The 14,169-nt window shown below is 46.2% G+C and overlaps 1 long non-coding RNA gene across 3 annotated transcripts in view; it reads left to right on the top strand.

Moving 5' to 3' along the window:
* LOC146045884 (uncharacterized) overlaps positions 1-14,169 on the top strand; it is a 191,004-nt gene that overhangs the window by 116,711 nt on the left and 60,124 nt on the right. For all 3 annotated transcript variants that reach the window (XR_014465657.1, XR_014465656.1, XR_014465655.1), the window contains one exon: positions 25-1,652. This is a non-coding gene — a long non-coding RNA (uncharacterized LOC146045884). The remainder of the gene's footprint in view (positions 1-24; positions 1,653-14,169) is intronic.

Below are 14,169 nucleotides of genomic sequence, written 5' to 3'. Positions count from 1 at the left end.
GTATTTTATGTTTATTTAAACAAGGAAAGAAAGTTAGTTACCGATGGATGAAGCCCATCCTGTGGAAGTGCTGGAGACCGGACACGATCTCGGCAGCGAAGACTCTGTTAAAGAAGAAATGTATCAATATTGTAACATCCCAAATCAGCCGTAGTGTATGGGCAGGATAGAGAGATGCAGTGTAGGATGGGGAATAGTGTAAAGGTGCCCATACACTAGTCCGAATTTGGCTACTTTTCACCTGATTCTGACGGATCGGGCTGAGAAATTGTGTAAAAGTGGCCAAATCGGGTGTGTTTGACATCTGATCCGATACGCGGTCCACTGTGCATCAGATCAAAGGTCGTACCTGCTGCATGTCCGACCTCCAACTCGGACCCACTGCGGGGAGCGGGGTCGCATGTGATACATCACATGTCAAAGGATCGTATGCGATACATCACATGCGATCCTACCGCCTGGGAAGGTTCCGGCCGAAGGGACTGGATGGCCATACTCTGCTGCAAGAAGAAGCGCATGGCCACCTTAAGAGCTATAGAAAAGGCAGAAGAAAATACAGGTAGGATAAAGTCATAGTAGGAAAAGGCAAAGGGGTAGTTGTATGAGCAGTGATAAGGGAGGAGCAATGAGTCAGAGGAAAATTGGTCTATGGCAACCAATCCTTCTACTCGGTATAATTTCATACTATGCAAATTACAGGCGTTAAGGTGCGTACACACGGTACGATTTATGTTCCGTATGATATTGTATACTATTTCCCAGGAAAGTCCCAGTGGTCAGAAGCATAAGATTTGTGCTTATAATAACGTACAATGTGCATAAGATATCACATACGATATGACGTCACAGCTATACTACACTATACATCTTATGCTTTCTAGCCAGAATTGAGTTGCATGTTCACCCGAGCAGCTCCCTGCCAGACGACCGGTGGGAGCGTGCATCGTACGTCAGATAGTGCGTACACACGGGAAGATATAGTGCACTATCTAGCACGCTATTCAAAACTAGCTAGCTAGATTGTGCACTATATCTTACCGTGTGTACGCACCTTTACTTCAGTGCTGATTGGTTGCCAGGGGCCACTTCTCTTCTGGCTCACTTCCTTATCACTGCTTCATACCTATACCCCAAAGTGATAGGAGTCCAACAAGGAATAACATATATTGTACAGTGAATGTAAGTATGTGTGTTTGCTCATTTCCTAGACTGTAAGCTCCTATAGGATTTTGTCTTGCACACAATCACACAGTTATACACCAGATTATGCATAGATCTTACGTTGCAGCTGTAGACTCAAGACGCCCTCTTGATTGCAGCAGGTCGAATAAGTCTCCTCCGTTGGCGTAGTCCATGACGAATGCCAAGATGTTCTCGGTCTGGAAGGTCAGGAGGCCATGTACTAAGAAGGGGCTCCCAGATGTTGATTGTAGGGCCCTGGTCTCAATCCTTGTCTTCTCTTTTTCTCTCTCTGACAGTCCCTCGTTGTTCACGACCTTTATGGCGACATCCGTCTTGGTGGAGATATCACGCGCCAGCAGGACCACTCCATAGCCGCCCTCTCCTAACTCACGGCTGATCTTGTACCTGTCCATGAAGAGAGGTTCCTCCTTGTCTGGTGGTGAGACGCTGCTTGGTCCTTGTGGAGCAAAGTAAGAGACATTATGAAATTATTGGGTACTTATGTAATATCTGGGCTCCCGTTTTTCTTATGAGACCACGTCCCCTCGCGCTCGCCACACTATATAATATCAACTCCATGCGTAGTTGGATAGTAGGGGTATGAAAAAATGGGGTGCATTTAACATGGGAGCCCAGATAATACATAAGTACCAATTATTGTTTAACAGCTAAACACACAGTAATATGATGATAACTGAAGTGGGAATACTGGGACCACAACATAAAACACACTGTAGGGTTTTACAAAGCTGAATATACTTATAGCTAATCGGAAACGCCAGACATCATTGTACAGTAACATCAAGCTCCTAACTACACTTTTAATGTACACAGTGGGGCAGATGTATGATGGAGGCCATAACATTTTTTAAATAATGGGCAAATGTATTAATCCCCCCCAGGCGATAAGGAGAGCTGTTGTGCCCAGCTCCCCAGGCAGACCTGCACATGCGCATGTCTGGTCCGGCCTCTCTACCCTTCCCCTGTTTGGTCCGGCCTCTCTGCCCTTCCCCTGTCTGGTCTGGCCTCTCTGCCCTTCCCCTGTCTGGTCCGGCCTCTCTGCCCTTCCCCTGTCTGGTCCGGCCTCTCTGCCCTTCCCCTGTCTGGTTCAGTCTCTCTGCTCTATCCCTGCGTGGTTTGGACTCTCAAGCTCTGTCTGATCCAGGCTCTCTGCCCTTCCCTTGTTAACAGCAGTGCATTAGCCCTTCCCCCTTCTTGTGTCGGCTTTCTGTCCTTCTACAGCTACCACCAATGTTTTCTATGTGCCCTCAGACTTCAGACACAGTATTGCCCTGCACCTTGATCACTTTTGAGTTTAATAATTTTGTTGCGTAACTGAATAGTGCCTATTTGATATTGTAGGAATGGAGCATGTTCATTTATGTGTTTTAAGGAACTGGTAGTGATGCATTCTCATGCAAATTTAAGCAGGGAAATGATTGCTAGTGATCGAAAGGATTGCCTGGGGTTCTAGTGACCAAGCCAATTCCTCTGAGCTAATCCTGTAGTTACTGGCCATACCGTTCTGGCACTAATCACATCGCCTGTAGTACATTTGTAATGGCATTAAGCTACAATAGATGCCAACCATTACATTCGCCTGATGGGCCCTTCATGTCCAAGTTTGACACTGGATATAATGCGTTTTGTTGTATTACTTTTTATAACCTACCAAAATGTCCTATAAACAGCATGAAAGGGTTTGCATCTGTATTCCTATATGTGAAATTCATGTTAACATACATTACTTTAAATTAAATATCTAATATTGTACCAAGTCCATAATTAAATGAAGGGAAAAAACCGCCATGACACCATGGGGGGAAGGGGGGGGGGGGATTTACTAAGATGTGTATTCTACTTCACATGTGATGTTGCTATGGGCAACCAATCAGATCCTGTCTTCTAGAGGATGCTAAATAAAGAAGAAGTAGATTTTGATTGGTTGCCTATAGCAACATCACATGTGAAGTAGCATACACATCTTAGTAAATTTCCCCCCATGAGTCATTACACCGGGTGACACCAGCCCTACATTCTTCAGTTATCACCATGGCTGTCTTCCCCAGGGGGGTTGGGCTGTCAAGTATAAATGCAGACACCACCATCCTGGGTATTACCACCTTTAGTGCCAGTAAACCTAGAGCTATTCTGTAAACCCCCTGATGTTTGGGTGTGGGGTTAATAAAGTAATAATCATAGTAATGTTAGGATTAGGCTAGGTAAAGGTAGAAGAACATTCATACTGTGTTTTCATTGTGTAAATGACCCCGCGAATGCCGGCATATGCCTGTCACCAAACTGAGCTATACTGTAGGTTACAGCACCTTTTTAGTTGTGCACCTTTCTCCATAAATATTACAGTAGTTTTACTAATCCATTTTTTTAAGACTGTCTTTATCTGAATAACTGTAGTAACCAATGAAGTGAATATAAATTACATATAAAACATTATTTATATTTTTTTTATAGAAACAATATTCAACTTTGCCAATGTGAAAATGAACTACAGTGCAAGGACATCCAACTACATTTCCGCTTACCTGGTCTTGGCTCATCTTCATCCGGGTCTTTAGCCTCGCTTGCTGCTCTCTTTCTTTCTTCCAGCGATTCCTCCTCTCTGGATTTTCTTGATGAAGTGTTCTTCACTGTCTTCTGGTCTTTCTCCTGCATCTTGCTGCTGGACTCCTCAGGTGCTTCCTTTTCAGGCTTTCTTGATGTCTCCTTCCTGCACCTCTTCTTTCCGGCCATCTCCTCTGTGTTCTGGTCTGTCTTCTGTATCTTGCCGCTGGGTTCCTCCTCAGGTGCTTCCTTTTCAGGCCTTCTTGAGGTCTCCTTCCTTCTCCTCTTCTTCCCGACCATCTCCTCCATCTTCTGATCCGGCTCCTGCATCTTCCGACGGGTACACCTGATCCGATATGTCAACTTACCTCTGCTGATCTGGCTCCTGCGTCTTCCGACGGGTACACCTGATCCAATCAGTCGACTTACCTCTCCTAATCCGGCTCCTGCGTCTTCCGACGGGTACAACCTGATCCAATCAGTCGACTTACCTCTCCTGATCCGGCTCCTGCGTCTTCCGGCGGGTACACCTGATCCAATTGGTCGGTTTACCTTTCCTGATCTGGCTCCTGCTTCTCCCGACGGGTACACCTGATCCAATAAGTTGACTTACCTCTCCTGATCTGGCTCCTGCGTCTTTCGACGGGTACACCTGATCCAATTGGTCAATTTACCTTTCCTGATCTGGCTCCTGCGTCTTCCGACGGGTACACCTGATCCAATTGGTCAATTTACCTTTCCTGATCTGGCTCCTGCGTCTTCCGACGGGTACACCTGATCCAATTGGTCAATTTACCTTTCCTGATCTGGCTCCTGCGTCTTCCGACGGGTACACCTGATCCAATTGGTCAATTTACCTTTCCTGATCTGGCTCCTGCGTCTTCCGACGGGTACACCTGATCCAATTGGTCAATTTACCTTTCCTGATCTGGCTCCTGCGTCTTCCGACGGGTACACCTGATCCAATTAGTCGATTTACCTCTCCTGATCTGGCTCCTGCGTCTTCCGACGGGTACACCGGATGCAATAAGTTGATTTACCTCTCCTGATCTGGCTCCTGCGTCTTCCGACGGGTACACCAGATCCAATTGGTCAATTTACCTTTCCTGATCTGGCTCCTGCGTCTTCCGACGGGTACACCTGATCCAATTGGTCAATTTACCTTTCCTGATCTGGCTCCTGCGTCTTCCGACGGGTACACCTTATCCAATTGGTCAATTTACCTTTCCTGATCTGGCTCCTGCGTCTTCTGACGGGTACACCTGATCCAATAAGTCGATTTACCTCTCCTGATCTGGCTCCTGCGTCTTCCGACGGGTACACCTGATCCACTAAGTCGATTTACCTCTCCTGATCTGGCTCCAGCGTCTTCCGACGGGTACACCTGATCCAATTGGTCAATTTACCTTTCCTGATCTGGCTCCTGCGTCTTCCGACGGGTACACCTGATCCAATTGGTCAATTTACCTTTCCTGATCTGGCTCCTGCGTCTTCCGACGGGTGCACCTGATCCAATTAGTCGATTTACCTCTCCTGATCTGGCTCCTGCGTCTTCCGACGGGTACACCTGATCCAATTGGTCAATTTACCTTTCCTGATCTGGCTCCTGCGTCTTCCGACGGGTACACCGGATGCAATAAGTTGATTTACCTCTCCTGATCTGGCTCCTGCGTCTTCCGACGGGTACACCAGATCCAATTGGTCAATTTACCTTTCCTGATCTGGCTCCTGCGTCTTCCGATGGGTACACCTGATCCAATTGGTCAATTTACCTTTCCTGATCTGGCTCCTGCGTCTTCCGACGGGTACACCTGATCCAATTGGTCAATTTACCTTTCCTGATCTGGCTCCTGCGTCTTCTGACGGGTACACCTGATCCAATAAGTCGATTTACCTCTCCTGATCTGGCTCCTGCGTCTTCCGACGGGTACACCTGATCCACTAAGTCGATTTACCTCTCCTGATCTGGCTCCTGCGTCTTCCGACGGGTACACCTGATCCAATAAGTTTACTTACCTCTCCTGATTCGGCTCCTGCGCCTTACGACGGGTTCACCTGATCCAGTAATTGGCTTTCTGTCTCCTGAAATCGCTTTTTCTCCCCTTCTCAATCCTCTGCTTGCGCTGCTGCTTCCTCCTCTGATGCTGTCTGCTGCAGAGATGCCAGTTGGAAAATAACTGCCACTCTCAGCTATGAAAGTGTATAGCTTGGGTCATGTGACCAGCTTGCTGCTCTCCCATATACACTCTATAGTATCCATGCTAATGGGTCTAATTTTATATTTAGGATTTCTAAGTTGCTATAACTTACCCTGTTAATGTTATTTGTGCCTAATTTCAGTGAGATCCTATGTACATGTTCCTAATTTATAATCTAACTGCAAGAAAGGAACATTAAATGTACATAAATGTATGGCTGTAACTATTTCACCAACATAATACAATAGAATACAGCCCTCCGGGGTAGTGATAATCAGGTGCCTATGTTATTTCACTTTTAAATACATCTACTAAAATATCTGTTTTATAGGGATGGCCATCGTTGCCATTGCCATCGATGGCAATTCTGCAACTGGCCATCGATAGTGCTAAACTATGCAATGGATGTCCATCGATATTTTTACATATCGATGGTCATCCATTGTGTTTGATTGATTGGGCTGTGGGCCAATCAAAACACGGGGGACGGGGCTTCGCTGGTGTCAGTGGGCAGAGCTATGCTCTGTGTCCCGGCGCTTTAAAAAAAAAAGGCAAACATTGTTTTGCTGTTCCATCGATGGAGGGAAACCATCTGGTTCTCCCCCATCTATGGCTAAAGTATTCGACATTGGCCATGAACCATCGATGATTTGGAATCATCGATGGTCAATGGCCATCCGTACTGTTTTACTTTTGTCTGTATTGACATGTGAGAGGGGAGTTAGGGATGGGAGTGGGGGAATGACAGATCCCCCAGCATGACCCCTTCCATCAGGTACAAGAGGATCTGCTCTTTGGCTTCCCCCTGTTTATGATTGTAGTCACCTGTGTTGAACTAGATAATTGATGAGAAAGCTGTTTCACTGCAGGTAACTGCACCTGGGAAGTCCGGGAGCAGAGCTTTCTGTACCTGATGGAAGGGTCCTATTGGACGGTCTGGGTACAAGTGTATAGTGTGGACACCCTACTCTGCTGCCCCACTCCCCTGGCCCACATTGGTCAGTGCGAACTGACCCTGCACATGCGCATAATTCATTATGTACATGCACGGAAAAAACCCATCGCTGGACCACGTGGGGGTGCAAATGAACAATATGACCCCCTTACTGTAACAGTCATTTCTTATAGAGGAGCATTGCTTCCCATTTCCAGTTCTTGGGACAAGCTAACGTCGCACAATTTACAGGTCTCCTCACAGAAACACAAGTGAAATCCTAAGAATCATCTGTAGATATTTTATAATGTGTCAGTGAGTAATGAATATGCCTGTGCTCCAGCAAGGACATATGGAAAACATGCACTGCCAGTGTATGCAGAGGACTAGATCTGAGAACACTATAGTAAAGGGATTGTGCGCCCCTCTGTCCCTGTTTCCCATTTCCACATATAAAATGCTGAAAGGGTGTTTCTTACAAAAATCTATGAAAAAAATATGATAAATTGGTTAAAAATGTATTTTATTATTACATATAAAGCAGTTGGGAAGAGTGAGGTAGAAAGTATTTTTAAGTCCCAGATACTAGTCCTCTTTCTCTGATGGTGGCAATAAGTGAGTTTCTGTTGCCCCAATAATAGGTAATAGACAATCCACCTTATTGCTGCATGTTAGTAACTAGACCCCTAGGTTGTGCACTATAGTCAGTATTGTATAAATAGTGCAGTAATAACCTTTATCTATGTTACCCAGGTCTACACGAGTACAACGGGTGAGCAGCCGGCCACCTATGTGTACACGAATATGTGCTGCACCTGGACCTGTTCTAGCATTATATCAGAGGTAAGTTGTTATATCAGAGGTAACATATAGGTTTTCTGTGTCCTTCTTCCCTTCTGTCTCCTTACCCCTCACAGCCATTAACCTGGGGCAGAGGGAGAGTGTGTGAGATCTGTAGAGAGAGAGAGAGAGAGAGATGGCGACCATGAGCACAGACAGATAAAGGGCCTGATTCAGTCCTGTTCGCTAAGCTGCATATACTTCCAGCCTAGCGAACAGGTAAGCGCCGGCTGTCGGACAGATCAAAAATAAATAGGAGCCGTCTGTGGCGGATATGATACTGAGACCTGCCAATGCAATGGGTAAGGAAGATCAGTCAAAGACGGAATGAAAATCAGTGACAACAATTGTTTCCCCCACAAACAATACATTTTTATTTCATTGATTTTCTTCTGCAAAAGTGTGTACCAGCCAGGATTATTGAGCCAGCAATTGGGGCGTTGCAGAGTCAGGCGGGGAATTCATGTGTTCCGTCTGCTGCCTGCTTATGCCGACAAGTGTGTCCAGTCTCTCTCTCTCTCTGCCCCAACTCTCTCTCTCTCTCTCTCTCTGGACGGGATGTACAAAGCATTGGCGGTACATCCCACTGACCATCGCATATGTAGATGATGTAGTTTGGAATGTCCATTCGGTTTCTTGTCTGCTCCCCCTAATAGCTCACTTCATTAGAGCATCAAGCGCTGTCATGCACCGGAGGATGTTTCTCCTCCATGAAAGTGGCATGGGCGTCTCTATGAAATGCTGGGCATTCCCATGGGAACGCAGCCAGGCCGATGCCTACTTGGGGTTCTCTATGCTTAACCATTGTTTCTGCCAGGGCTACACTATTCTTGCACCCGTTAATAAGCAGTATGGCCCTTATTCTGGTTGGCTCGCAAAGCAGTGTTATTTTGCTTCTTTGTGAGCTTTGTAGCACCGCCCAAATGCCCACACCCCGCTATTCGCATATTTTCCCAAAATCATTCGATGGTCGATTTCTGAAGTGCTCACTCCCTGGTGACTTTATTTAGTGGCACCCTGCTCCGTGAACATTGTGGGCAGCTGACATTCGGTGACGTCTGCTGCCAGCCCCCGGAAGGCAAGTAGCCACCCCCGTTCTCATGCTGATGCCCAGCATTTCCTGGGTGCATCCAATATTTTTGTGAGTACGCCCAGGAAACCCTGCGAAGGCCCCCTGCCCGCCTACTGTATGCCCACCCCGCTACGAGCACCTCGGAGACTATGCAAATCTCCGAGGACGCCCGCAGAGAAGACCGACTGATTAGATGTTTTCTTAAAGTAATCAAATGTATTCTACAATTCTACTGTATTATGTTACAACCAATGAACATTCTTATTGTACTCTTTATTAATCACTTTAAATTGAACACATTCAAATATCTGTACCATTTAATAACTCTCTATTCAACCTTTTGCTGTAACACCTAAGTGCTTAAATATCTATATGATTGCGCAATAATATGCAAACAAACTTACAAATCTTAAACTCTAAATAAGCGCTTTTGCCCTTTTTTTTAGCCCTGACCCAATGTTCACAGTTCCGTAAAGCTGCAAGCAACTCAGAGTATGCTAAAGTGCAGATGAAGGTAAGTTTTAGGCTGTTCAACAGAGCTGTCACTTAAGTTTCTATGCTCTGCTCCACACAAGGTGAAATGGTTCTCCCAAATATATCATAGACCATGGATCTTCAATGGCCCCCCAGATGTTGTGAAACTACATGTTCCAACATGCATTGCCACATTTTTTTCCTATAAGAGCATGCCAAAACTGTCAGGGCATGCTGGGACATGTAGTTCCACAACATCTGGAGGGCCACAGGTTGAAGACCTGTGTCATAGACCATTGTATGTCTCCGGCCTGTGCTGAGCACCCTAGGGCTAGCTAGACAGCATATGGCAAGGGTCCTAAAGCCGCCAGATTCCTGCTATGGTACCATAGACCCTGGCTGCTACAGGCATTTGCAATAGCATGATCAGAGACTATAAGCTGCTAATAAAATGTAGTATTATATGCATGTACACTTGGTAGTAAATGTAATGGGAGTTGATGGAAACTTTTTCTCTCCCCCAGGTCTCTGGAGCGTGTACCCAGCCGATCCCATCATCGTACCACTTATGGTCTCTCCAGTTGTTTCCTTCCCAGGATTTCACCTTTCACCTGCAGGTGTCACCTCCGGTAAGCCGTTCTGATCTACTCACCAGTGTCCTTAGTGCATTTACAACCAATACGCAGCCATCAGCTTGGATTACACTGCGCCAGTCTTCCCAGAATCCAGACACCGATTATGCTACATTGCCAGTATTAGTGTAAGGTCATTAGGCAATAGATGCGCCTTCTAGCACCTGACATCCCCCTCTATTGTCTGATACTTGTGCAGTGTTCATGCCTCATACGCAGGAGTCTTCTCTAACTGTCCCTCTTTCTGGGGTGAATTTATGAAGCTTGGAGAAGTGTTATCTATCCCCATAAAGAACGTTATGAGCAAGGTGATAATGGTTCAGCCAATCAGCTACAATATGTAAATTGACAGGTAAGAGCTGATTGGCTGAACCATTATCACCTTGCTCATAACGTTCTTTATGGGGATAGATAACACTTCTCCAAGCTTCATAAATTCACCCCTATGTCTCTCAGGGAGCAGCAGGATGCTATGACACTTCTCTGGATCCTTCACAAGTTACAGACTATTATTTCAGTTTTTACCGACTCTGTAACTGACGCGCTCGTTGAACAGCTGGAACAAAACACATTTCTCCTTTTTTTTTTTATTGTTGCACAGAAAACTTGCCCGTGCCCCTCCCCCTCCATGCCCCCCAGACTGCGGGCATCCCCGGGGTGACCCAAACTCCTCACTGGCTGTTCAACACTGGACCAAACCAAGCAGCACTGGAATCAACTGGGCACAACTGGAAATCAGTAAACCATCACACTGGAGACACAGAGAACGATCCCCACGCAAGAAAAATGTGATTTCCATAGTCCAATAATGGGGAATGTAAAGGCTGAGGATGGGTGCAGCTTCTCCCCCCATGCTAATGATTTTCTGTATGTTAATCTGTGACCCTCCCAATCCTTGATTGAAGTTACCAGGAAGACCCCATCTCCGATTGTTGTTAACCATCTCCGCAAGCTGTGTAGCTCAGCAGTCTGACCTGTTAGCTGCTGCCACTAAGCGAGAGGCTGCACAAGCCGTTTTACGTTACTGAGATATCTTTGTGCTCTATTGTATTTTATGTGAATCCTTTTTTTTTTTTTGGTTCTTGTTTGTTTTGTATTTAATTCTCTAACCACAAAAGTGCACTTAATCTTAACATGGCGCGAGGACCAATATTGTGCCTCGAAAAGAAGGGGGGCAATCATTAGTGCCAGATAGTGAATCTGCCCTCCCTAAACTGGGCACGCGGCGCGCCAGCGCTGTGCAAACAGATGAAGTGGTGACTTTATTATTACAGACCCAGATACCAGACCCCCGATCGGTCTTTCTGACGCCATTTCTGCTCTTAATGTTACAATCCTGTAAGTATGGTTTTCTTACAGTTAGTAAGACACTAATCGCATTGTAGCATTTTAACCCTTCCATGACTGGAGGTCCAGGCCTATAGTATTGGAAGGGTTAAACTGCCATTTTAGCTGGACCTATGAGCACAAAGCATTTTTAATATTTGTTTTTATTAAATTTCCCAATTTGTATTTATATTTCCCTTGCTACTCTCCTTGCGCTGTTATCCCCTTCCTCTTACCCTGTTCTTTGGGTCTGAAGTAAAAAATATATATATATCTTGTCTGCATATAAATCCCCAAAATATAAATAATGATTTGTCCTGTGACTGGTGTTTTGTGACTGCAGAAACATTGATTTTGGAGGCACTGTAGACGCCACCACATAACACTACAGATAAAGGGGTTATTCTGGTTGATTCGCAAGGCTGCAAATTCACAGCCTTGCGAGTCCACCAAACCCGGTCTTGCGAATGGTGGCCCGGCCACCACCCATTCGCAAGGGCTATTCCCTCGCAGGGCCTGCAAATGGATGTTACACATCAGCTGACCCCCACGAGGGAGAATAGCCGCTGCCCGTCTGTCAGGGTTTTAGCAGTCGGGATTCCGACGTTGATGTAATTACTGTCGGAATCCTGACTGCCGCTCAGTCATCCGGCACCTATAAAGACAACCTGGTGCCACTGGGGAACAGAATATAAATCAGAAGCCACAGAATGTTGCTGGGACCCCTTACTGCGCCAAGCCATCACCCTGCCAGAATAAGCCTTGTAGGCTTGGGTTTGCTCTGCTTACCTGAACCAGTTGCTGATGTTGTTGTTGCTGTTGATTGTAGGTTACAATTATTCTTATTGCGTAGATTTTTTATAGACTTATACAATAATGAGTTTATCATATGTATGACCTTTGAGTATAAATAACCCTGTTCCAATATAAACAGGAGATTGTTATCTGATATAATACAATATTCATTTAATAATATGTATGGACAAACTCCCTTTCATTGAAATCACATTGGTCAGGTGGAGAATGTGAAGGAAAGCTGTGAGACTGGAGACCAAGGAACATGTTATTCACCTAACAGATAAAGTTATAGACATGCCCAAGGCAGGAAAGGCTACAAGATAATAGCCAATAATAAAAGCCAAGTGCTCTGATGTCCCACTGTAGGATCAGTGGTGAAATGGAAGCTATGTCCTGCTGCCCAGGTGCTGCCTAGACCAAGCCGCCCATCACTAGTCAGCGGTAGAGCCAGGAGACTGGTGAGAGACCCACAGGGTAGCCGACTATTATTATAGGAGGACCTACAGAGCTCAGTGCCTCAGGTGGGAGTGAGGATGCACCAGTCAGCAATATGAAAAGCTCTGCACACAACTGGCCTGTATGGGAGGGTGGCTAGAAAGACGCCATTATTAGAGAGACTGCATCAAAGCACATCTGGATTTGCAGAAAACATCAAAGAGACTCAGATACAATGAGCCAGATGTATCAATCTTCAAAGGTGATAAAACAGAGAGAGATAAACAGCCAGCCAATCAGATCCTACCTGCCATGTTACAGGCTGGGTTAGAAAAATGACAGGTTGGAGGTTATTGTATGGCTCTTTATCACTCCCCACTTTATCACTTTTTGAAGCTTGATACATCTGGTCCAATGTGAGATAAGGGTTTGTGGTCCCATGAACTAACAATTAAGCTTTGTTTCCTCATCTATAAATGCTCTGGGTGGCACACAGCAAATGAATTACAGATTCCTCAGCAAGCACCATCCTAACTGTGACTTATGGGGTGGGGACATTCTGTATTGTCACGGGGATGCGTTTCTTCAGTGGGGACTGGGCAGCTTAGAAGGATAACCTTTTAGGGCACAGGTCTTCAACCTGTGGCCCTCCAGATGTTGTGGAACTACATTTCCCAGCATGCCCTGACAGTTTTGGCATGCTCTTGTAGAAAAAAATGTGGCAATGCATGCTGGAACATGTAGTTTCACAACATCTGGAGGGCTATAGGTTGAAGACCCATGTTTTAGGACAACCTGATACAAGGCCAAAGCAATACTGACATTGCTGAACAACAAAAAAGTAATTACCCTGCAACTGTGATACCCCCAAACTATCGGCCAATCACTTTGTTGTTTACATTTCTGGTTATAGTTTGTTTTACATCAGTAATTGGTACTTGTGTAGTTTCACAGTGCCACTACGCGCACAGTCTGTGTCTGAAACTTGGCAGCCTGCCAGAAGCTCTGTGTAACTGTGCGCGTGCCGCTCTAGCTGTTCTCAGCGCAGCGCGTGGCTGCTTTCCCTATGTAAGCTACGTTATCAGCGCTGCCCAGCGCTGACAGGTCACTGTGGTACTTGTAGTTCCACAGTGAAATAGGCAGTCCTGCGCACCGCAGGACGGGGGCACGTAAACTGGACACCCCGGCAATTTAGACGCTAAAGCACCTAAATCCAGACTCCCTGAACTGTACACCCCGGCGATTTAGACGCTAAAGCATCTAAATCCAGACTCCCTGCAAACCACTAAGATGGGGGCATCTAAATTTAGACGCTAAAGCGTCTGAATTTAGTAGGGTGTAGGGGTACACTATTAAACCTGTTCACAATGACACTAGTCGACGTAACAGCTGTCGACCTTGTTAATTCCGCTATCCACGCCAACCCGAAGCGTGGCGAGTGCAGCGAGCCCGCGAGGGGCGGCGGTACGCGTCCTACGACCTTTTCATACCCCCACTATCCATGTCGCGTGGAATTGATTTTATAAAGTGTGGCCACCGAGCCCGAAGCGTGGCGAGCGCAGCGAGCCCCGCGCGGGGACGCGGATACCTGTGAAGCCCGCAAGGGGACGCGGATACCTGTGAAGGTATCCGCGTCCCCTTGCGGGGCGCGCTGCGCTCGCCACGCTTCGGGCTCGGTGGCTCACTGCGCTCGCCATACTTTATAAAATCAACTCC

The sequence above is a fragment of the Crinia signifera genome, chromosome 11 (genome assembly GCF_055691185.1).
Source record: "Crinia signifera chromosome 11, ASM5569118v1, whole genome shotgun sequence".
Classification (NCBI taxonomy): Eukaryota; Metazoa; Chordata; class Amphibia; order Anura; family Myobatrachidae; genus Crinia; species Crinia signifera.
The sequence above is the reverse complement of the archived record's forward strand: the minus strand, read 5'-3'. Positions and strand labels throughout refer to the sequence as shown.